At 41.0% G+C, this 26,264-nt stretch overlaps 1 protein-coding gene across 1 annotated transcript in view; it reads right to left on the reverse strand.

Annotated features, from left to right (window-relative positions):
* The window catches only part of RNF11 (ring finger protein 11), a 38,008-nt gene that overhangs the window by 10,683 nt on the left and 1,061 nt on the right, over positions 1–26,264 (reverse strand). The window lies entirely within an intron of this gene.

A 26,264-nucleotide genomic window follows, 5' to 3' on the forward strand; every position in this document is an offset into this window, starting at 1 on the left:
GGGTTTATGTGTGTGTTTATTTTTACTGCCATGAGCAGTTCCACTGATTTCAATGGGACTAGTCACCACAGTAAAGTTAAGCATGTGTGTAAGCCTTTGCAGGATCAGACCTTAGAGCTCGAATTCTCAATCCTCTCTCATGCACGTAGTCCCATTAACTTCAAGGCAGATCGTTCAAAGGAGTAGTGGTTTGCAGGATTACAGCCCTTAATCAAATTATGTTTATAGCTAAAGGCCCTTTGACATGCATATAAGTAAAAGAGATAATATAATCCCAATAACTGTAATATAGCTAAAATGGAAGCATAAAGCTTTTCTGTCCCTCTTTCCATCATCCCCCATGGAAAATGTTTTTGAAGACAAGTTATGAACCACTAAATTTATAACCAGCATAGGGAAATTTCGTCTGGTTTATTTATCCCTTGATTAAGTTGTCAAACACCTCAAACTACGATGAAATTTCATGTTGATTTTATTTTTATGTAAAAAGCTAAAAATCCAAACAAATGACCATACTAGTATTCCTCTAATATGACTTATTTTAATTAATTTATTACTTTTTCATGTGAATTTAGGGCTGGTGAATGATCCCTGATGGACAGCCCTGAAAATGGGCATCTTCCACTTATCCACAATAGGGATAGCTCAGATAGTGGCAACATGTCTCCCTATACTGACCTGCCAATGCACTTCAGCCCTTAGCTAGAAGGGCGTCTTGAGAGACAGAAGAAGAATTCAGTCTCCATAATTATTCAGTCCTGATTCAGAGTCAATTTCCCTGGCTACTCTCAGGAGACCTTGGGAGAGAGGCAGCTTGGGTTTCATCCTCCTGTGATGTCACCATCCAAGTCTTTAAAAAAATCTTTCTTGAGTCCTCCAACAAAAAGGAGGATGTCAGAACTTTAGAATCCTAATGTAAGAAACAAGCGGGGGGGGGGGGGGGGGGAAGGGGTAGAGAACCCTAGCAACGTTCTTCTGTGTGTGGGTCCCATGCTACTTTTTAAGCATATTCTGCCACAATAAGGTGCTTTCATTAGGTGTGAGTTCTACTCTGCAGATTTCTCCTTAAAACACTATAGTCATTTATCTGGCAAGGTAGGTACAACTCCTCGACAGTCATTGCTTATGCTGCTGTAAAACTGCTTTTCTCTAACCTCACATTGTACAGCATTTTCATCTTGTACTTGCATACATAATGATTTTGTAATACTCTGAAAACAGGTCACTGGTAAATCAGAAACTCTTAATCCCGGATAAAGATTATTTTAAGATTATTTTATTCCACACAACAGCAATACGTTATACCAAGATGTATAAATATGTAATTCTTTAGAATCGCACCAACCTGCACAATTTTCCCTTTGACCTTCCTGCTCTCTACAAAAGGTGAAGTACTAATTCACAACCTACACATACATCTATTTAGCTTTTAAGAAATATATTGGTATAACTTTACATTATTCTTTTTTTTAAAAGGAAATATTATATGAGGAGTAAACATACCACATGGATATTTAAAGGAACACTTAATTTGTTGTTAATGTCTTCTTAAAATTATTACAACTAAAATTATGAAAAAATCTATATTGTTATCACATCTGCCGTTTGTTAGTTACTTTTTCCATTTTTTAACTTGGACAATGAAAGTCGGTAAAAATCAGTTTCACTTTCTGGTTCACACTATTGCGGTGTTTGGATTGCAAACACCACAGGGGAATGTTTATTTGTTTAAAAACAACTATGTGGGATTTAAACATAAATAATGGAAACATTTATTTGTGTAAGCTTTAAAAATATAAACATCAAAATTTTGGGCCAAATACTTTCTGTCGATAATTTAGATACCAGAACAGTCAATTGGAAGAGCACCAATTCTTTTAATAGCATTTAAACACATGATGTTGTAGAAGTAAAGTTATATTTTTATTAAAGGGCTGAAATGGCCATAAAGCAGTTCCTTGAGTTTCTTATTACATAGCTGCATCATCAGCCAAAGCATAGACTCAAATGTGGAAATAAAGGAAATAAAAAGGTTTGTTCTTCCCCTCCATTTTACCACTGGGAAATGCAGGGAGAGTGGAGTGAAGAGTCAGGGAAAAGAAGAACAATACAGGAGAATGAGAAGTTAAGAATACTACGGGCTTGGCTACACTTGCGAGTTACAGCGCAATAAAGGAGCCCCGGGCGCACTAGCTCACTACCCGTCCACATTGGCAAGGCACTTAGAGTGCTCTGACTCCGCGGCTACAGTGCTGCTGGTACTCCACCTCGGCGAGTGGAATAACGTTTGCTGTGCCCCCGCTGGAGCGCCGCGGCACCAGTGTGAACAAGGTGTTGCCTTACTGCACTCTGATCAGCCTCCAGAAGCGTCCCATAATCCCCTTAAGTCAAGCGGCCACTCTTGTCATTGTTTGGAATCGCTGCAGGAATGCGGCTATGCCCTTTGAAACCTCCATTTCTGACAGCCAACTGCTTATCTGCTCTGAGACAAAGCAACCATTAGTGTGGAATGCTGTGTGTAAGAGAGAGAGAAGCGAGGGGGGAAAAGGGGGTCTGCTGCTGTCTGAACTTACAAGACCGCATGCTGACATGCTCTCAGCCCCCCAAAAACCAACTCTCTTCCTGCCCCCACAGACACACAACACACTCCCTGTCACACTCCAGCCCCCCTCCCCATTTGAAAAGCACGTTGCAGTCACTTGCATGCCGGGATAGCTGCCCACAATGCACCGCTCCCAATGCCGCAGCAAATGTGGCCATGCCAGTGCACTTGAAACTGTCAGTGTCGACAGACTGCAGCGCTTTCCCTGCTGCGCTCTCTGAAGGCTGGTTTAACTCAAAGCGCTCTACATCTGCAAGTGTAGCCATGCCCTAGGTTTCTTATAAGCACAGATCTCTAGATTAACATCGCAAAATAGGTGCACTACTCATCCTCAAATTTTCTCTGATATGGTCTAGATAAGAAATATATTTTCAAGAGATATTGGTAGCAGATTTCCTTTAGTGAGGCAAAGAACCATGTGATCTCTGGCTGAATTAATGAGACTATCACAAGAGCTGTGAAGCTTCCAGCCATTCAGCATTTCCATTAACTTTAATCAAAAGCACAGATTCTAGGTGAGCTGAAATTTTTAGCTCTGCCAAATGTCTTTTTTAAAAACTGAAATGAGTGTCAGAAATTCCTGCCACACTCAGTAGGATTTTGATTTTACAAACAACAGGATATGCTGGCACACAATGGGGGCAAAGAGAGAAAAGAGCAAGATGCCTTCTATCACCTTTGGCAGCCCATATAAGTGATGATAAAAATCACAACCCTTTTAGGGGAACAGAGTTGCTACTGATTGATGCCGAAGCAAGCAAGGAATTAGAGAAACTAGAGCAGGGGTGGGGAAACTTTTTGGCCCGAGGGCCACATCGGGGTTGTGAAACTAGAGAGCCGGGTAGGGAAGGCTGTGTCCCCCAAACAGCCTGGCCCACACCTCCTATCCACCCCCTCCCACTTCCTGCCCCCTGACTGCTCCCCTCAGAACTCCCAACCCATCCAACCCCCCATTCTCCTTGTCCCCTGACAGCCCCCACCTGGGATCCCCCGCCCAGGACCCCACCCCCTATCCAACCCCCCCAATCCCTGTTCCCCGACTGCTATCCACACCCCTGACAGCCCCCCCAGAACCTTCGCCCCATCCAACTGCCCCCTGCTCCCTGTCCTGACAGCACCCACCCCCAGAAACTCCTCCCCATCCAACCGCCCCCTGTCCCCTGACTGCCCCCCAGGACCCGCTGCCCCTTATCCAACCCCTCCCCCTTACCATGCCGCTCAGAGCAGCAGGACTAGAGGCCGCACCGTCCTGCCCGGCTGGGCGCTCAAGGGCCGGGCAGGACAGTCCCATGGGCCAGATGTGGCCCGCAGTTTTCCCACATCTGAACTAGAGCTTTGAGTCTATTCTCTAGGTTCTTATATTGCACTCATCACTGTAGTATATGAACGTCTTGCAGCAGCACATTAAAACACAAAACTATTATCTATCACAGCCCACTGAACGGGTGTCAGAGATTGCAGGATGCAGCCCTTCAAGGGGTGCTAGCAGTTTGTGTGCTGCTCCGTACACCAGGAAGCTCTGGCAGACTGTCTCTCTGAAGCATAATGTTCCATGTGCCACCTTATTGCAGGCTAAATGCTGTTAGTACAATCTAGCCCATAGTGAGTACAATTACTCCTGAGGGCATTCTGCACCTAAAAATTATGTGCACAATATTTTAAGATTCTGCAAATTTTATTTGTCAAATAAATGTGGAAGCTCTAGCATGGTATTGGGGAGCAGAGGCCACTGGTTGCACAGAGGTGGGAGATAACTATGCAGCTCTTCCCCCCGGGACACGGTCTCAGCGGTGAGGCTGCACCCAGCCTTGACAGTGCAAGGACTGGCCTACCCCAGAAACACCCCAGGGCCCTGCCCCTCCATGCCAGGTGCACCAGGTGTGAGCAGGCAGACTCAGCAAAGCAGGATCCAAGTGTTGAGGGACTTAGTGTGGGGGGTCCAGGTGTGGGTTGAGAGGGTTCTGTGTGGGGCAATTTGGGTGCAACGGTAACGGGACTCTGCGGGGGGGGGGTCCAGGTGAAAGTGGTTGGGGGCTCAGCAGGGGTGGGTCTGGGTGTGCGGGGGATAGAGCTTGGCAGGGGGGTCTGGGTGTGAGGAGCTCAGTGTGGGGTCCAGATGCTGGAGGAGTGGGGCTCAGTGGAGTGGGGATCCAGGTCCAGCTGGTTGGGGCTCGGTAGGGTGGGGATCCAGTTGCGGGTAGGTCATCAGGGTGGTTCAGGTGCGTGGGTGTGGGGCTTGTTGGGGGGGGAGCTTCTGGGTGCGAGGGGGTGTGGTTTGGCAGGAGGGTCTGGGTATGAGGGGGTCTGGATGCACAGGGGTTGGGTGAATGCGGTAGCAGTTCCCTGTACAGAGATCCCCCCCCCCTGCAGCTCAGGAGTGATGGGTGCAGGAAGCAAGGGGGTGGGGGGAAGTTTTGCAGAGCTTCCTACAGCTGGGGGAGAAATCTGGGGGTGGGTCTGACATGGCCCCAGATGCCATGTAGGGTAAGAGGAAGTCCTGTCTGCCCTAGGCCAGCCCGGACTAGCAGCTGAGCCCAGCACAGGGTAAGAGCCACCAGCCAGGTCTTCCCCAGTCCTGCCCCCTGCCTCACAGTGATTTACCTCTCTGCTGGCTGCCCTGGGCACTCAAAACATACTGCTGGGGAGGGTCGCATGACTGCTCTTGTGGCTTCCCTTTGCTGCCCCACCAGAAAGTAATTTTTCTTCAGGGAAGCAAAGAAATCTGCGGGGGACATAAATTCTGCGCATGTGCAGTGGTGCAGAATTCCCCCAGGAGTAGTACAATGAAAGAACTAGTCTGTTTTTTACCTCTGTATCTAGCCATGGATTCCACATTCTTTTAGAGAAATATTGTTTCTTGTTCTATAAACCAATGCTACACTGAAACTTTTAAAATACATTCATAGACTATAAGGACCTTTCCTAATTTCTATCCTCTTACTCATGAACATTGCTGACTCACTATTTTATACACCTACAGGAAGGAAAGGATTGGGCAAGAAAAGGGGGATAAAAACTAAACTATTTTTAAATAAACAAGATGTTGAGTGTCCATGTGACTGACTTCACCAGCAGGCAGGAGAATACTGAGCAAAGTCAAAGTCAGAGATGGTACAAGACCTGTTAGATCATCCAATTAATTTCCCTACCCATGCAGGACTCTTCCCTACAGTCATTTTCTAGCAGTCTAGGTTTAAAAGTCCCAGACAACAGAGTTTTCACAACTCCCCTTGGGAGGCTGTTCCACAACCATATGTATCTGACTGTCAACATTTCCCTCCCAATACACAGTCTTAAATTTCCCTATTTTTCAAAAAATGCCATAACTCCTAGGATATGTCATACTCACACTGGAATGTTGAGTTACGTTTTAACACCAGTTAACTACCACAATTGTAAATTCTAGTGTGCGAAGGATATAAACGTTAGTTCCTTGTCATGTTTAACCTGAATATTTGTGTAGTGTCCTTATGCTGTGATATACAATTGTTAGTTAACATGCTCAAATACTACTACAATTTCAAGTTTAGACATACTCTTAGTTCTATTTCAGTGTATTACACTAAACAATTCTTCTAGTTCCTTGTTTACATTCTCCCCTCCACTCCCAGCTCCTCCCACCCACTGGCAGCCCCGCCGATCAGCGCCTCCCCATCCCTCCCCGCACTTCCCAATCAGCTGTTTCAAGGCATGCAGGAGGCTCCGAGGGGAAGAGGGAGGAGCAAGGGCATAGGAGGCTCACGGGAGGGGGCAGGAAGGGATGGAGTGGGGGCAGAGCCAGGGGTCGAGCAGTGAGCACCCCCCAGCACATTGGAAAGTTGGTGCCTGTAGCTCCAGCCCCAGAGTCGGTGCCTAGACAAGGAGCCGCATATTAACTTCTAAAGAGCCACATGTGGCTCCAGAGCCACAGGTTGGCCACCCCTGGTCCAGATCTTTCCTCACAAATCTATCCCTCTTATCGCCATGATTTTTTTCTGCTCTATTTCGAACTCCCTCCAATTTGTCAGTATCTTCATTATAATGTGTGGTCCAGAAGCAACTGTAATAGTCCAGTTACTGCTTCACAGAGTCTTCTGTTCTTCTTGCTTCATCAGGTTATTAAATTTACTTGGCATAGTGGTGGAGATGTAGGGGCTGTTTTTGTAAATGTTATTCTGGTTATACTGGAAAAGCTTGAAAAGATTTTATTATGTTAAGATTTATTCTGAGATAATTTACTTATCCTCCCCCAGGTTGTATTATTTTAACACCACATACCATTACTGTGTGAATTATAGTATTGTAGGTTACTTTAATAACCTTTTAGAAACGTTATGAGATATCTGCCAATTTTATAATAGACTTTACTTATTATACAGAAAAAAAGAGCAGTTCACAAATATAGCTCAATACCAGGTAATAAAACACAATTTAATGAACTTATTACCTATAATTCTGTATTAACCCCTCATTATGTTTCATTTCCAAATATCCATCCAAAATGCAAGTAATTTTAGCACACCTGAAGAATTATGCTTTAGTTTCAAAAACAAAGAAACCTTTTGTTTTTAATTTGTAAAGAGACCTAGGACAGACAACCAGATCAGTCAAAGGGAGTTATTGTACAAGTTAGAATCAGTAATAGTAGCTTTGTCTAGTAGACACAATTTATTTAACAGTAATACAGGCGGTAATATATAAAGAAAGCATTAAACTCACATCTTGTTAGTTAAAATGGTTCCTGATTCCTGACTTATTGGGTCTTCAAATCTACAAAAGGCCTGTTTGATACTAAGAAATGGACTGGATGAAAGCTATGAAGAGGATTCCAAACATGTAATTCTCTCCCAACACACATACATGGCAGGACTATGATACTTCTTCAAACAGATAACCACACCACTCCACAAAATATGTAACCTAACACCACTTTATAAAATGGTATTAAGTAGAGGAATAAAATACAACTATGATTCTTTGCATATCTCAAGAATGTGCAACCCCTTGTGTTAGGGAAACAAGAATTCCTATCAAAACTAATCGCACATAACTTATGGTTTGACAGACTTTTTTCTTTAAAATAGTTGTCAGTTTTCGTTTGATTTCAGAACGTAGCTTTCAGAACACTAATACTTAAAAATAGATGTAGTATGTATGTAACACGGTGGCTTGCCCCTTAAAGGTTGGAGGGTCTGGGGCCACTCAACCCTGATTACGAAGGAGGCACACCTGGACTGGATCAGGGGATTCCTTATAAAGAGCAGCAGGAAGCTGTAGGGGGTGGCTGATAAGAGAAGGAAGCCATGGCTAGAGCTCAGCTAGAAAGGGTTGGGACTGGTGGCTTTGAGTGGGGTGGAAGAACTAGGGCTGAGTATGACTTTCTGTGTTACAGTTATGGACTTTAATTTTGGGACCCAGATGATTTTGAAACATTTGTTATGTAACCAGCCCTGGGTGCGGGGTGCTGCTTCCCACAAGAGAAAGAGAGTGTGTATGGGGTGGGGGGGGTTGATTCTTAAAGGGCCTGCAAGAGGGGGCTAACAGCGGCAGGGTCCCTTCAAAGGGACCTCTGGCCAAAAGGGGGTGCTCAGTAAGTGGCAACCCTGCTACAATATACTACTAGGGGCATAGGTGCTGACTTCCTGTGTTCCTGGGGGGTGTGCCAACCCTACTCCGCCCCCCCGCCTCTTCCTGCCCCATCTCTGCCCCACCCAGTTCCGCCCTCTTCCCCTGCCTCTTCCTGCACTCGCTCCTCCCCCTCTCCCCCAGCACTTCCTGCACGCTGCTGAACAGCTGATCTTGGTGGGCAGGAGGCGTTGGGAGGGAGGGGGAGGAGCTGACTGGCAGGGCCCACTGGTGAGGGGGAGGTGCTCATTCATGGGGCTGCCAGTACGTGCTGAGCACCCACTATTTTTTCTGTGGGTGCCCCAGCCCTAGAGCACCATTGAGTTGGCGCCTATGACTGATGGGTTGTTCTGATATCACTGCATCTCTAGTGTTAACCAAAGGCCATTTAACTGCACAGTATTACAGTTTACTCTTCCTCAATTGAAGGTCCCTTTGGGAAGTCTGGCAATGCTGAAGGACAAAAACATCACAGCATAAAGCATTTCTAACCTTGATTTTCCCTTTACTAAGTATCATAATTAACATGGCTTTCTTGAAGTCTTTAAACCATGATATGATGACTTCAACAGCTCACACATAGGTGAGAGGTTTATCGCAGGAGTGGGTGGGTGGATGAGATTCTGTGGCTTGCATTGTGCAGGAGGTCAGACTAGATGATGATAATGGTCCCTTCTGACCTCAATGTCTATGACTTATAAGAGAAACTTCAAGGAATAATGCAGAAATATCTTTGAGTTAGCATCCTCCATTGTTGCATAGGTAGGAGTTTTGCCATTAACTTCAATGGAACCACGATTTCACTCATCTTTCTCCTGAGAATTTTTTTTTTAAACTATTCTCCCTCTCCCAAATCACTCATACTTTCTTCTGTTTCTGGACTCTTCCACAATCTCTCTTCCCCACACTCTGTGACAGAAGGAGAAAGGGAAACCTAGATAGAGGGGGAGTCAGGGCCTTCCACCCCTCACTTCCTGCAATTCACTGTGACTCTCAGCCAGCCAGTAAAATAGAAGGTTTATTAGACGACAGGAACACAGTCTAAAACAGAGCTTGTAGGTACAGGAAACAGGACCCCTCAGTCAGGTCCCTCTTGGTGGTCTGGGGGGCCCAGACCCAGGTTTTGGGCCTCCCCCGTCTTCCCAGCAAGCTCCCAACTGAAACCCCTTCCTGTTGCTTCACCCTGCCACACCCCAGACCCCTCCTCCAGGTTTTGTCCAGTTTCCCAGGCAGAACGTGTCACCTGGCCCCAACTCCCTCCTAGAGTCAGGTTACGAAGGGCAGCTGCCATCGTTTACATGCTCAGTGAAGTCACACCCTTATTTCCCATCACCATCTAGCATTGGTGCAGTACCCTAGGGAAATGGAGGCATGCCCCATGTTAGCGGAAGACAGTACACTAGTAAAACTCCTATGCAACATTATTAGGTTAATACTCCCTACTCTGTCACACCGTCTCCCTATGAACCCCCTTAGCATTCCTGCCCTTTTCAAGAATTTACTGAGTCCTCCACTTCACTGCTGAAAATGTATCAATAGCACCAGGACAGGTTTCTCCCCAGCTCCAAATCATGTGCTGCCTCACCCACTATTTTGCAGGTGGTTTATATCCTTAACAGAGGTTAGTGCAAAAAAAAAAACCAAAAACCCCAAACCAAAAAAAAACTGTCTTAACTCATAACTTAGCCACTGGCTTCAAGGCCGCCCCTCCCAGAGTCTCTGGCACTTCTGTTCCTGGCAGCTTCCCAGTTCCAGTCCTAAAATTGAGGTTACAACACAAAATGGAGTTCACAGTTGGATACAGACATATCCCACTCTGTCACAGCCCCAAAGAGCTCACAATGTACTTTAAGACAAGATGTAATGTGGGTAAGAGAGAGTTGAGGGGGTTTTGTTTGTTTGTTTGTTATTAATGAAACAAACAGGCAGATCAAAAGCAGTAGTCTCAGCTCACCACCTTCCTAGCTATTATCAGCTTACCGCTTTCTGTAGCATCTTGGTAGAAGTGAGTATTAAGGAGGGATTTGAAGGAAGCTACAACAGTGATTTTACAGATTTGGTTTTTTGGGGGAGGGTGTTCTATGCATAAAACAGTGATTGTGGGTGAAGTTGTCAAGCATGTGATCAAAACTGGCACTCTTGGTGAAGCCAAGGGGATGTTTGAGATCATGATAGCACAGTTATATTTAGGAATTTTTAAAAAGGACCTTAGCAACTCAAGAATCAGTGTTATAACTAAGGTTATTTAATCAGGAAGCACCAAAATGCTCAATTTAAAATATTCTTATTAACTTTTTAATAAAACGATCCTGAATACCAAATACTCACACAGGAAGTTGCCACCTTGAAGATACTGTCAGATACAAAAGGCTAATTTTTCTATCAGGCTCTGATTACCTGAAAAAATGTTAACACCCAATTTTCACACACAAACTGGATTCACAGAAGTCAAAAGTCCAGGTCTGAAAATTGGGCTCAGGAAGTATAGCTAAGGAATTACCTGTGTAAGAGGCAGCGGCTTTATATCTGACATAAGGTCTGCTACCTTTAATTTTATTTTTAAGAGGGTTTTTGGGGGTCTATTTAACACTTTAATTTTATGTGGCAGCAAAGTGACTTGTCAGAACAGATTCTTTAATCAAAAGTTTGAAGTACTATCACCGCCTTTCATTTGTGACTCTGTGAGAAGCCTGCACTGCTGTGCAAAGTTTGCAGCGCCTCCTCAACCCACAGGCATTTCTCTTTGTCCCATCTCACCATAGGCAGCCTGAACACATTTGCTCCTCTTGCCAGCGGCAGCTGCATGTGTGGCCTGCTGGCTGTGCTGCAGCCTTGCTAGATTCTACCTAGCCAATTGATCCTGTTCACAACCAAGTGATGACTGGAGCACAGGTGAGGTGTTGAATGATGTAACTGCTAGTTCCTTGCTTTATACAGTTTGCTTTGGAGGGCGATGGAGTCCACCAACCTTAATTGGAAATTGTTTTTTGGATGGGAATGTATACTGGAGCATGGAATATCCCAGCTTCAACAGCACCACAGAAACACTGCCTGCTAGGGAAGGGCAGGCATTGCAGTATGTTTTCTTTCTAGATCCAAACTGGAGTGTCAGATTGTGAAGATGCATTCCACTCTCTCCCTCTCTCTCTCTCTCTCATATGCACATGCACACACACAATCGCTTTTCACAGAATACACAAGAGACAGAATTTAAGAAAAAATGCTATTAAGCTTTTTGTTTAGTGTCATTTGATAATAGCACTAATTACCTTGACACAAGGCATTTTTTGCAGATTAGTGACTAGCTGGAGTAAACAGCCAGAGGCATAGACTCAGGCCATCAGTACATCCCAGCTGGCCTTTATTAATCCCTACGAGACGCTCCATGTCTTGATTATTACTGTTGAACATGTTGAGAGTGAGGCAGTGTTGGATCTGTAAACAAGGCAGAAAAAGTATATACACTGAGAGATACTGAAGCATTATATACTTCCTCCCTTCACTACAATACTTCCAACGTACACACGAGCAGTATTTGTAATTTCATTCATATAAGGCTTGTCCTCACAAACAGGTTTCAGAGGGGTAGCCATGTTAGCCTGTATCAGCAAAAAAAAGAGGAATCCTTGTGGCACCTTAGAGACTAACAATTTTATTTGGGCATAAGCTTTTGTGGGCTAAAACCCACTTCATCAGATCCTCACAAACAGTGACTCTGCATTGAGCTTGCAAGGGCATAAATCCAAGAATGATTTCATTCAACTGTCAAACCACTTTAACACAGGAGAGAGGCTTGTACTAAGGTAAGGACAGATACAACACACAGAGGTAGACTCACTGGGGACAGGTCATACAGCACAAGTAGAATGCTTCCAGAAGATATTTTCTTCCATTTGTTAAAAAGCTTTTACGTCTACAGAGACTGTCCAGGGTCTACTACCAGAATGTATGTCTTCAGGCTACAAATTTCTATCACGCATACATTCAAATGATGCACTGTCAGGTCAAACTGGTTACATTCAGCCTCACTGAACAAGACTATTTGACAAGTCATCCACCACGGAAGCTGTTTAAACATTTATGTCTGTCTAATTAAAATGTTCTAAGTCTGTGGTATTTCTTTTAACACAACATTATAAACACAGGGCCTGATTCTGATCTACTTTATACAGTGTAACTCAGTTGACTTTAGTTACTTCCAATTTATACTGTTTTAAATGGGAGCATAATCAGGCTCAATATTGTCACGTGAAAAAATGAAAAATATTTTCCTTTTGAGATTTTCTGTTACTCTCCTTATAGCAATGATTTTAACACTATCACCAAAAAACCCTCCTAAATTCTGTAAAACTAAAATACATGTAATAAATATAATTATGATTAATCTAAAGAAGATAAAGTGTTTCAGCAAAAGTCTTAAACTAATTCTACAGAATCTACCTTATCACTGTCCTAGAAATGCTGCAAAAATAGTCTCATTGACTGGTGTAAGTTAATATAAAAAGTATGAGTGCATGATATTTGCATTTGTACATATTTAATATATATATGCCATCATCTTCGGATCCAGTCAAGCTACACTCCCCCCAGGAGCCAATGTTGGGAGGGGATATGTGCAAGGACTGCACCACCTCCGTGCTCCTCCTGTTCCCAAAGGAGTCTCTTCAGCCCCCAGTCTAAAATTAACTTTAGGGTTGCCTGATTTATACTGGCTTGTAACAATCCCGAGGGGGTAACCATTATTCTGGTGGGGACTGTTAGAACACAGTACAGCCAAAAGTGTCCCCAAAGTAGGGGTGGGAGTGTGTGTGAGAGGATCATTATAAAGCTTGGTGTGCTGGCTCTATGCCAGCTAGGGATTCTACCACACTAAGAAAATCCTCAGCTTTACAAACCTCTCTACGCTGCTCCAGAAGCACAAAGGGGGCTACATCACAGGCCAAGATCTGGCCTTTAGTATCCAATGAAGCAACTTACATTTTGCTAAAGTGTGAAGATATTTATATTACCATCTTACACTGAAATGCAACAATGTCTCTGCTGGAATACAGCTGTAATTCTGCAGCTGCCATTTAATTTTTTGTTTAATTTTTTTAAAAGGAGGAGAGACATGAAGAATAACTGCTCTAATTTAAAGTACAGGAGAATTTCAGTTGGGCAGCATATAATTACTGTACTCAAGTTGGAATTTGACCTGTACATCTTGTGAAAAGAACCAAAGGAATTTCAATGACATTGAGTAATCACGACCACAATTTTATGTCTCAGTCAGAAGACAACACTTCTTGCTGTGCAGTGCCCCAGCCCCAACACCATGCACTTTTTCAGTTTAATACCGATTAGCAAGGAAGCATCATGGCACCATTACACAATTTCCTGCAGCATCTGGATTTTATTTGTAGGTCTCCAATCCAAGCACTGATGAGGCCCGACCATACTTAGCTCATGAGATCTGAAGGGGCCACAGACAAAGGGGTATTTGCTGCCAGCCAAAATTCAGTCTCACTAATTATGAATTAACAAAGGATAAAGAAATAAAATATTGGTTCATAAGATGGGGCTAAAAACTACGTAAGAAATGTGGTGCTGCACAGTAAACTAGTTATTGTTAAACATACAAACACTTAAAATGGAAGCAAGATTTTCTTTTTGAAAGGAGTCCCTGAACTTTGGATTTAGAGATAGGATTCAATCCTGCAACTCACATTAAACAACATAGACTTCAACAGAGGAAACTGGTGGACTCTACTGAAAAACACTAAACTACAGCAAAGGACCACTGAGTATAACACAGTGCAGTTTAACTGAAAGTAAATGCTTTACAGTTTTGAAAATATGATATAATAGCAGAAGTTCCAGCAAAGCAAAACATTTCAGAGAACAAAAAGGTTTACATTCAAAATTTCTGCAAAACAACTCAGGCAGTCCCCGCACACACAAACAAAGGTAATCAAACTCTTAATGGTATTGTGAAAGCTTGCCAAACATATTCAGACTTTGGAAACAATCCACAGAGTTATAACTGGCAGTCTTGTGTGAGGGAAAGAGACACAGCAGCACCCCACAATGCAAATGAATGATGTTACTGTAATGCTCAATGGCCCATGGGATATCACAGTCTGCTGCACATCACGAACAAGCTGTGAAAGCCTCTGCAGTCTCCTCCTAAATCTACAAACAGAAAAAAATACTTTTAACTGTCAGGTGGTTTAGTAAAGATCCAGGCTGCTCTGGTGATATCTGATGTGGATAGTTTTACATCCTATCATGTTACTCTTTTACAGAAGGATCATCGGTAGGAGGGGGAAAAAAGGGATGAAACTGAGGCCTTGTCTACACTGGGCATTTGCTTTGCAACCATTGCAAACCCTTAGGATGAAATCCTGGCCCCACTGAAGTCAGTGGGTTATGCCATTAACTTCAGTGGGGCCAGGATTTCACCCCTTATATGGTCAGGCACAGCCACTGTTTGCACTGGTGGAGCTTACCCCTGTTTGAAACTAAGGTAAGCTGCGCCAATACAAACTGCAGCTTACAGCGGTGTACCCTACTCACTGCTGGAGTCTGCACTAGCATAGCTACAATGATTACTAGCCACTGAAGGCTTTAACTGGAGTAAATCCCGAGTATAGATAAGGCAGGGAACGTTTAGGGTGACTAGTCGGGGACAGTTTCTTAGAAGATGTGGGCAATCTGTAGAACCCCCATCATCTGAGTAATTCAAAAGTGAACTAGACAAGCGCCTCAAGAATATATCAGAAAGAATGATTCCTGCATTGGCAGAGGGATAAATAGTCTTTCCCCTTCCTTCCCCCCCCTCTAGTTTCCAAAATTATTTGATTTACTATGAAGAGAAACATTAGTCCAACTTAGCAACACTCACAACCTTCTTGGTATCATCTTCTACCACCACTTCTAAGTGAGATGCTTTCTCCTGTCTTTGGCTTTCAGTAAAAATACTGTAGCACCATTTACAGAGCTTTCAGAGGAATGAACAGCGAGATGTGATTTTTACATACATTTTCTGTGACCTGCCTCAAGAAGAGGGGAGAGAGAAGATCTTAGAGGTACCAGGTACAGCTGACTCACTGTTACAGTCAATAGCCAAGATTCCTGTAAGTATGAATGCACTGGGTCCATATCACATTGAAAAGTGAATTTTTCATTACAGCCATAGTGTCCTCTCTCTCTCATATTATATAAAAAGAAGATACAGAGCTGGAAAGACAATAGAAGTGGAACTTTTAAGACTTCAAGAACTGCAACAGTATTTTCATTGTGGCCAGACAACGCCAAAAACAACAAACACAAACACATAACAGACAAGGAGGAAAAAGTAAAAAACAAACAAATAACTAAAATCTAATGCACATCTTATCAGCTCACACTAGACTAGATGAACAAGTTTAGCACAATAAAGAGGGACTTAATGAGAGATTGTGTCAAGGGTAAATTGTACTTTCCCATGAAGCTCTAAATCTAGGCCATCTGTAACATGTAGTCTTGCTTGTTCTGGGAGCTGAAATGAGATAGCCACCTACTGAATAAAACTAAGGAATTTGGACCACAAGGAGGAAACTGAACATGACTCAGAAGGATGAAATGTTATTTGCCTTGAACTGGAGAATATTTTCTCCCTTCCATGAGTTAGATCTTTTTTCAGCAGAAACAGCTGGAATTTAAGTACTCCACTCCTTATTGGGATATTGACTGCAGAGAAATGAGAGAAAGTCATATTATACAAACCAACACAGCTCACTATGATTTCTTTACAAAGTGACCCCTTCTTTACTTATGTAATTTTCAATAGGCTAATTGTTATATAACAACAGATGTATCTCTGTTTCTTTTGTTTTTGCAAAGCCTTCAAAATGTAAGACAATTTCCTTGAATTAATTCCATAATGAAAGGATCCCTTTTTGGATCTAATTTTCAATTTTTATTATAGATTGAATTAAAGATGTTTTGCGCTTCAACCACATAACGTAGGTCAGTATTAGCATTCCCATTTTACATATGGAAAAACTGAGGCACAGAGAAATTAAGTGGTTTAACAGAGGTCACAAATTATACAGAGCCAGAGGATGGTGTTTTACCAACGAACTGGAAGGAGGGGGTGCGCAGCTCCTTACCCTCTTCAATCTAATTCAGACATGACACACAAAGGATGACCACAAACAAGGATATGGGGAGGCATGGGCGCCCGGTTTGTATAATTTTTGGTGGTGCAGAACGGGTTCAAGCAGAGCCGTCCTGTCCATGGGATGGACTGGGGCAAACTCCCTGGGCGCTACACTTTGGGGGGCCCCGCGCTTCAGGAGGATGCAGGATCCAGGGCGGCCTGTGGGACTAGCAGGGGGCCTGGTGCCGGCAGCAGCAAGTGACACAGCCCCAGCCTGCCCCCTCCCTACCCCCATTCCACCAAGCAGTATATGCAGTGTATATTTTAAAAAGTCCACTTAAATCTGCATAAACTCTAATTTGTAACTTGGATACAGGTATGATAGGTTGGGTTGTGGGGTTGTTTGGTTTTGTTCTGTTATTTGATCAGGGATACAGCAATCTAATAACAAAGCAAGTAATTAAAGGAAATCACTAAATACCAAGTGTTTCTATTGGCTTGTGGGTTCCTTAGTTAACAAAACCCTCCTTTTTCTATTTGCAGCCCCATTCACTATAAACAATTTCTAATTCCTGTACCCAGCCTCATTCATCATACAGCTCTATTACTTATTGAGCACCATCCTTCCTATGCATTGAATGAGTCAGGGGTCTCCTGGAAAAAATATTATAACTGAAAACTGTATCAGAATGCATTACATACATACACACACACACACACACGGTTGCACAGGTAATCTTAATTTTGGTATTTCCTAACTTTTGAATGCATGATTTCACAACAACATTCTTCTAATGTTTTGCCTATGTAATATTTACGCATGTCAAAATCAGCTTGTTAGGGGTATATTACCATGTTTTTGAAGACTGACTTTTTTCCACCTTGAAATCAGAAAATGGTTGAGCAAAGTAAGTTATAAACACAGAGATACTGCAAACAAACAGCTGCGAAGGAAATCCTGGCTCCACTGGATTCAATAGCAAAACTCCCATTGATTTAAATGGAGTCAGGATTTCTCCACTGGTCTTAAAATATAACAAACACTGAAGGTCAGATTATATTAGCAGCTTGCTTCCTACCTGGTAGTTTTAAGTGGACTGATCTGATATAAATTAGCCACTGAAACGTCAGAATCTTACTTAACCAATTCTTCCTCTATCTTTCTCCTGTTAGGTACTTTGGCAAGAACTGTATGTTTATTATCTCTGTAATCTTTTCTATGATTTCTGCACAAATGCAAAAGGAGAGGCTAGCTTTAGAGAAAAAAAATTGGATCAGTATGAAATACTTTGCAAAAAGGAGGAATTTGTTCTCATCTCCCACTGCTTTATAAAGAGTTTTAAAAACAATTTCTCCCTATAAAACTTGGTGAAAGCTAGAAGCTTCTTGTTTTTCCTGTTGACATTTCAAGGCTTCAAACAGAAATGTCTTCTCTGGACAGTGTTCAATGCAATCACACAAGAGGATCATTTAAGCATATCTAAAAATGCATTTAAGATGCATCAAATATAAAGAAAAGATGACCACAAAAACAGTAAACAGAGTTTTGGTTTCTAGAAACTGATCATCCTTCAGATTGGTGTATACACCAAAACTTCGCTTAAAAAGTAGTTAATCTATCTGCAGGGACACAGCTGAAGACTTTGTTCTTCCTCAATACTGATTCTGTTTTCACATAAGATTCCCACTGACCTCTACATGATCCCATTATTGGGACCTTAGCATGAATTATTGTCTTGTTGGTCAGAGGGATCATTGTTCCACTCTTATTTTGCACTGGCAGATGTACGTACAAAGACTTATCTTTCTGAATCTGCAAAACTTTGAATAATAACAGGTTTCAGAGTAGCAGCCATGTTAGTCTGTATCTGCAAAAAGAAAAGGAGGACTTGTTGCACCTTAGAGACTAACACATTTATTAGTCTCTAAGGTGCCACAAGTCCTCCTTTTCTTTTTGCAAAACTTTGAAGTTATTCTATTGAATCTTCTCTTCTTAAAGTGTTTGCATTCAGAGGATTATATTCTCTAATGCCTAATTAACAGGAAATTTTCTTCCTTTTTATTTAGATTTCCAGTTTAAATTGAACCCCCAATATTTTGCATACCCTTAGGCTTTGATTTGAAAATATTTTAGAGAAAAAAAGGTCTCTCTCATCATTTTACTGCTTATGATTCAGAATGGAGGAGAAATAGTCCCTCCTTCCACAGAAGAGGGATGAGGGGGGAAAAAAATCAGAGGAAACACAACCATTGCATTCTTTGATTTCATTTATTTTTCTCACTAATGAGAGAGGCATGCATAATAGTTCTGTGGTGAGATGATTAGTTTTTCTAAAAGTTTGAGTGAAAAAGGAGAGTTAGTATGGTGAGTCCTGGTCATATTAATGCATAATTGCCTCAAGATACCAAATTCAGCAGCAACAGAGCATTTGATAAACTACACAGAATAGCAAGTTACCTCACATAGGATGAATTTACCTTGCATAAGGAAGCAGACTATCTGAACTTCTTGGAGCACAGTAATCAGTGCCAACCCCAAAGAAGGTTCTAAGAAATATCAGCTACATTTTCACTTACCACAACTAAAATCTTCTCTGGTAAAGGTCAGAAAGACATCTACAACCAGCCTGACTACCAAAAGTGTCCATTAACCATCACCTCTGACTTTTATCAAAGCTGGGAAGGGAGAAATAGAAAACGACTGAGACAGAGGTAGATGGATTTTACTTCATGTGTAGAGTCTCCATCCAGCTCAGACATTTCTAAAGAATTGTGTTCAAAAGGGGCAAAAGCTCTCCTTCACTCAAGACTATAAGCATATTCTATTTATTTCAGAGTAGCTGTTACAGAACATTCTGGCAGGAATGTCTGTGAATCAGTATTTACTGCTAGCAGGCCCATCACCAATAACTCTAGAAACTCTCTCTAGTCTTCACAACAGAAAGGACACAACACACAGAGAACTCAAATATCAATGGACATACTGTACTTTGGTGGTGGTTCCTCCTAACTCAGGTCTTAATTTAATACTTATACCAAATGAGATTGGGGTTTAAAAAACAAAAAAAAAATCACTAATTTTTTTAATCTGGAAGAGAGCCAATAACAAGATTCAGCTAATAACCAAGTATATTCATTAAAAGTATGTGTTATAAACAATACTTCCACCATTATTTGATGCCAGAAAATTACCTACCTTATGATCCTATCTGGTGTCCTTTATCTTCTGGATACCTAAGATGGCTCTCCCCCATCCCCATCTTGTTAACTAGAAACAGTTAACAAGACAGCAAATAGCAACTCTGTCAAGCTAAAAATCTAATAATTATGCACCAGAGCTATGTCTACACTACCGCCTCTCTCGGTAAAACTTATGTCACTCCCAGGCGTGAATATTCCACCCCACTGACCAACAGAAATTACACCAACAGTAGCGCTAGTGTGCATAGCACTCTGTCAGCAGGAGAGCTTCTCTCACCTACAGAGCTTATGCTGCTCACAGGGGTGGGTTTTTTTATGCTGATGGAAGAGCTCTCTCCCGTCAACAGAGTGTATTCTCCACATACGCTACAGCTACACTGCTGCAGCGCTGTAAATGTAGACAAGACGGACACACTTGCACGGTCTTTTGTTTAGCATTAGCCAGAAAGAAAACTGTACTTAAAAAAACCTCAAACCCATTCTATTTAGCATTGATCAATTGCAACACAATCCTCCAAACAACCACTTTGGGAGTCCACAAGATATGACCCTCCAGATGGAAGAAATGTTGAGGTAAATTGTTTACTAGCCAAATAACCTGGTGTGGATATATTTTTGAATGAAGCTATTCTCCAAGTAACTCCAAATACAGATATTAAAAAAAGATAGTCCAGTGTGCTTCATGCTCACAAAATGCCAAATTTTGCACACATGAACAATTTACCATACCGATGTCATTATAACAAAAAACATATAAGAATCATTCTAAGGACTTGCAAATATAACTGTCTAAATTGCATCTGAAAATATTGCACTCCTTCTGTCACGAGCACAATTTTTCAGAACTGGATTTATAATTTGGCCCTGGGCATAACAGACAGTCATGGTTACAGAATGTTGTCATAGGATATGTTCAATCTGTAAAACAAGCTATACAAGATAGCTCACGTCATCACATTCTGTTGTTCACTTCCTTGCAAGAACAACACTATTTCCCAGTTTCCACAAATTCTAAGCTTCCTCATCCACTCCATTTCTTTCTCATCCCGTTGGAACTGATCTCCATTTGTCTTAATTACCTAGACACACACCAAGACAGAGCCTTTACATCATCCACATTTTGACAGAGGAGACCGAGCCTCATTATGCCTCAGACTACAAATATGAGGTTTGCTTAACCAAGGGTTAAAATTTGGCATAGGAGTCTTACATCTTCAGAAGCTCCCACAGCATAATCTCTTCTTCAGTGCAGAACTACTCCAATGGCATCCACAAGAGCAGAGTGAAATTAACCAGAATTTTGAACAGTTCAGTAGCACAGAGGCAACTGTGCTTGGTGTTCCTTCTGTATGGGTTTTTGGGGAGGGTGAGGAGGGAGAAGGGATGAGAGATTGGAATACTAAGAAGAGGAGTACTTGTGGCACCTTAGAGACTAACCAATTTATTTGAGCATAAGCTTTCATGAGCTACAGCTCACTTCATCGGATGAAGTGAGCTGTAGCTCACAAAAGCTTATGCTCAAATAAATTGGTTAATCTCTAAGGTGCCACAAGTCCTCCTTTTCTTTTTGCGAATACAGACTAACACAGCTGCTACTCTGAAACCTAGAATACTAAGGTAAGAGAATGAAGAACAGACCTGAATATTTAATTTTGTATATAAACATAAAAACTAGCTGGTTTGGTTTACCAATAAGATAACAGTGGGTACTTCTTCCTGTTAGTTGCTCTTCTGCTCAACTATCCTCTTATGCCCCTGCAGTGTGTGTAAGTTACATTAGGTTTACAAATTACTCATTGCCAAATTGGAACAAGTTATACTACTTTATCATTTACACTTGTTTTATTAATATCTTGGGCCTCCATGTAACTCACACCATCATTTTGAGGCTTCAGAGACTTTGGCTCGGATACCTTTATGGGAGTTGCACTCATACCAGATATTAATTTGACTTGCCCTATTTAACAGTGTTAATTAGTGCTCCTCTTGGAGACAATGGAAGAACACCAATACAATGTAATAGTTGGGTGAGTCACAACATATAAATTGCACTGCTGAGACACAACAAACGCTTGTCTGTTTTGTTAAACAAAGTAAAGCCAATAAATGCAACCAAGGCTGAAAGTTTCAAACAGAAAAGTAAGGGACTATTCCAATAAATAGTCTTTTGATTACTCAGATTAATTTTCCAGGACACTTGCAAACTCCTTAAAATCAAGGGGCCAGAGCCTCAGCCCTAGCACCTTGGTGCTGCTCCTATGGCTATCCTAATAAGGCAGCGGGGGATTTGACTTGCACAGACCCAAACTGCCATCCCCAGCACTGAGGGTGGGAGGATGCATGTTAAAGAAGGAGGGGGCATGGACAGAGCACACTGAATGCAGGTAATCCCCAGCTGGTGCAACAGACAATAAGGGGCTGTTGCAGCAATCAGAATTTAGAGAAAAACTGCATCTGTCCTAAAGTTTTCTGGGAAACAGTTCCGCCCTCCCAGCTGCTCCAAGATTATAGGAGCATAAAATTAGCTTTAAGGCATCTTTGTGCCCTCTCCCTACCTTTATCTTGTGTTGAAGATCTAATCTAAGGAACATCAGGTTAAAAACAAAACAAAACACCAAAACAATAAACTAAACTCTGGATCCCATAATGTGTGATTCTGTAGGCCAATATATAGTATTACAGGAATCTGTAGATAGATCTGGAACTACGTTATTCAACATGAAAGTGTTTTGAAAATTATTCTTCCATACCAACATTTCAAATACTCTTTCTAGGGGTCAATCTGAATACCAAGGACTTGCAGTAGTTTCTCATGCATTTCAGTTACTGCATTAAGTATATATTATACTAAGACAAACTTTCTGTGCTTTAACTTTGAACTTTTATGAAAATCCTTTTTTAGAAGTTAGCTATACCTCTTTTGTCTATAAGTGTATTTTTCCCCACATCTTTTCTCCTCAAGTTTCTCATTCAGACTGTGATGCTACTGTATAGGTCTCCAAAAATTAATGAAATGATAAATTGTTGTGTGCAATTATTCAGGAACAGGATGGTAATGGAGTGAGGAGGTGTGTGGCGGGGGGCGGTTGGTGTTGTTGGGTTTTTTGTTTTTGTTTTTTTGAAGCAACACATATGAGCTTTCTGTTTTACAAATAATCTTTGGATTAGAACTGCTAGGAGTGACTAGTGGGAAGTGGGAAAAGCAGTGAACTTGTCTGAAATACAGCAGAAGTGTGATATTAACAAATGATGAGATGACATATGCAGAAAAGGAAAGCAGATTTTTTTAAAAAACCTCAGTGTTAAGAACTTAAAAAAATCTTACTTTTTTTCTTAAATACAGACAGCTCTTTTGTACTTCAAATGGAGTTATATGTGTTCAGTGCCTTAGAAAAATCAGGTCCTAAATTGGTCACCCTAAAATGGAGGCACCCAAAATTAGTGGATACTTCAAAATGCTGGCTTTTGGTATGTGACAAAATATATAGCCTATGAAAAGAGTTATCAGTAACTGCTTCCTTTTTACCCTTCTTCCAGTCTTGTCTTTGTGCTTTCTTCCATGATGCCCCTTAAACCTGAACTGCTCTCTATCTTGGGCTACCCTTCCTGGTCATTCAAGTCCCTCCTAAATTAACCATAATTCCTCTGTGAAACCTTTCAGCTGCAACTCAAATGCACATCACATAATATATATAGATACCTGCATGAACACCAAGTGAAGCTTCTGATCCCTGTTATCCTGTGTGTCCATATTTTAGTCTTGACTTATAATTTCTGGAGCTAAAAACTGCATCTTCTAAGTCCTATACATCACTGAGCACTGAGGCTGCATTTAGTAACAACCTGTCACCCCAGTTAAAGGACTATTGGGAGTGTATTTTGCATGAACAATTTAAAACAAAAAGTTATGGAAGACTTGCCCTAATTAGGGTCTTCCCATGGTGCCCATCACCATAGTATCTGAAAACATTAAATATTTTAAATGCCAAACAATTAAAGGTGGTGGTGTAGCTGTGTTGGTCCCAGGATATCAGTCACAAGGTGGGTGAGGTAATACATTTTAATGGACCAACTTCTCTTGGTGAAGGAGACACACTTTCAAGCTACACAGAGCTCAAGAAAGCTTGTCTCTTTCACCAACAGAAGTTGGTCCAATAAAGGATATTATATCACCCACCTTCTCTCTCTAAACAGTTAAGGGGTCAATTATGAGACACATAAGCCAGTGTCTACATACAGAAATACAGGTAATGAGGAGGAAAACAAGTTGATTGAACTCCAGCAGAAGAGAAATCTAGGTTTTGTTCATGGGGTTTTTTTTTATTTTTGAGTAAAGTGAGCCCTAGAAAAGAAGGACTGTCTTCTAAATAATCGCGGTTTTTAGGCATATGTCTGCCTATTTTTAGGTTTAAAGTCCAGTAACAATATTTATGGTAATAATCACCCAGCATTGTCCAGAGTAGATGTCATTAGTTTCCAAAAACAGGAGTTTTCAAAATGGTTATGTACTCCCCATATCAATCTTACACATTTTCATACACAATTTTAAACTGTTTAAAAAATGTTATAGTCTGATAATGACTTTTTTCACAATAAGGATGAAACTAACAATATGGAATTCTTTATGTTCCATTATAACAGTATCAAGCAGCTACTTTGGTTTAACGATCTAGCACAGAAGTCAGATAATTCAAAATTATGGTTTCCTCAATTTTAATTTATTCATTTTGAACATACGTGATATTGTATTGTATCTAGTGTTAAATTTATATCTTAAGTCACTGAGGCTGAACTACAGTTGTGAGACTTGTAACTTTGAAATTTTAAACATACAAATCAAGAAACTGAATAATGATATTGCATGAAAGTAGCTTTTCTGGCACTGATTTACTTAGGAAATATCAAATGTTTTATAAAAGATCACGGATGTCATTGCAACAAATGAGGTTCAAAATAGCAGAGCTTCAGATATACTCTGTGCATATATCTGGAACTCCATAACTTTATTAAAGTAAGTGAACTTTGAAATAAATTTGCTGCAGTACCTCAATAGTAGCAGAGCTTTAGAATAATTGACAAAAAGAACAGACAGTAAACTAAATCAGCCTACTCCCTTCCACTTCCCAAATGCACATTCATTTAACAAAACAAAAAAAAACCTCCCAGAAAACTGAGAAAGGGTCTAATCCTTCTTACACACATGCTTATCTGCTACTGAAATCAACAGGCCTGCAGAACTTACACAAGAAGCTCTTGAATATTATGAAGAGGTCTTTATGATAATGTTGACAGTCTGTTTCAAAAAAATAACGTGGAAATCACAAACACATGTGGCATTTGCAATGTCTTTTGCAATTAGCATGGACTGCCAAACTTTGTTTATATTATGTGTTGATTTTAAAAATATTCTTGCATTCTTAATCAGAAAAGATAATGTAGGCTTAATTTTGAGTAATATGTTCTTTAAATAATTTGATCTGACAGTAATGAGTTTCACTGGAGTTAAGTAGCTCTAATTGAGACTTTCGGAAAAGTTCCTCATATGAGGAAGTTCATTCTAAAATGGTTAGATACTTTTCTGAACATGCAAAATGTAACCAACTATACTCAATGCTCTGTAATACCACTGCTGTTTCACTGCATCATCAGTGACAGCTACACACACCTTCTCTAGAACAGATAAAAAAAATTCCTCTCATAGATATCATTCTTTAACATATAGAGCATTTGTAGATGACAGCTCTACCCAGTTAAATGTTTCCTGCAATTTTGTTAACTATATGCCAATTCTGAATGACTCCTATCTAACTAACTAAAGAGCTATCAAGTCTCCCTTCAAGGTTAAAGTCTCAATCACTTGGGTAAACTTCTCAGGAAGATATCCTATTATTTCAGGTTTGAAAATTCAACAGATATTTTTTTCTCTGATCATCCCCTAAGAAAAGTGAAGATATAACAGTTATAACATTTTCCTTCGATTATTTTTTCACTTTTACTATTGTCTTATATAACCATCTCCTTTTGGATAGCTTGATATATAGGGGAGTGGTGATCACACAGAGTGGGCAAGTGCAACCACAAGTTCAGTGTATGCCTGTCTCTGTCTATCTCTCTGGTCACCACTTGAATGGAGGTCAAGGTTACAGACTTGCTATTCATGACCACATTGTTCTGATATCAGCATTTTTTCTTCTGCATGAAAACTAATGTTATATATTTTCTATCTTTGCAATCTTTCAAGAAGCTGCAAATTCATGAATATTTGTAAGGATGGGAGAAGCAATGGAAAAGACACACTTCCTATGTCTGATATTCCTCAGGGGAAATAAGATCTATTGCCTTAAAAAAAAAGTTATTCATTAAGAATCAATTACTGGTGAAAATCAAGAAAGTACAGGCTAGAGTAAATAAACCCAGACAAAGCCTGTTTTTTGTTTGTGTGGTCTCTGGTTTAAGAGGGTAATGAGAAAAGAGCAATGCCAGACAGTGATGTCACCGCATGAAGATAACAAAGGAAGCTGCCCAGGCTGAGAAACTAGAGGCTCCTCTCATTTAGCCAAAAATGAGAATAACACCTAAAATAATTAATCCAGATCTGTCTAAAAATTAAAGACAGGGTTACAAAATATATATATATTTTCTAGTTTGGGTTTGGTGTGTGTAGTGCTTTGTTCTTGTGTGCATAGTTTCTACAACACCATTATACTTACGCTTTATAAATCAATTAAAATCTTC

Source organism: Lepidochelys olivacea (assembly GCF_965140295.1).
Source record: "Lepidochelys olivacea isolate rLepOli2 genome assembly, chromosome: 8".
Taxonomy (NCBI): domain Eukaryota; kingdom Metazoa; phylum Chordata; order Testudines; family Cheloniidae; genus Lepidochelys; species Lepidochelys olivacea.